Raw genomic sequence first — 310 nt, forward strand, 5'->3', positions numbered from 1 at the left:
GCTATGATGGAGGTAAAATCCTTTGGTGATATGAGGGTCATTGAAGTACAGCCTTATTACAATGAAACACAATGTCTAAAAATTGTTCTTATTTTGGTCTTGTACAATAAGAGTCAAGTTTTAAGCTCTATTAAATACAAAACAAACAAACCATCAAAGACTTTCTATATTTATGTTCATTTAAAAAATACTAGTAGTGATGTATTATTTTAGAATATACAGTTAACATGTTTGGAGTTATTTAAAATTAATATTGAGAAAAACATAAGTATTTTCAGTATTGCTATAGATAAGCATCTACATAAGACTG

This window comes from Mastomys coucha, unplaced genomic scaffold (genome assembly GCF_008632895.1).
Source record: "Mastomys coucha isolate ucsf_1 unplaced genomic scaffold, UCSF_Mcou_1 pScaffold22, whole genome shotgun sequence".
NCBI classification, from domain to species: Eukaryota; Metazoa; Chordata; class Mammalia; order Rodentia; family Muridae; genus Mastomys; species Mastomys coucha.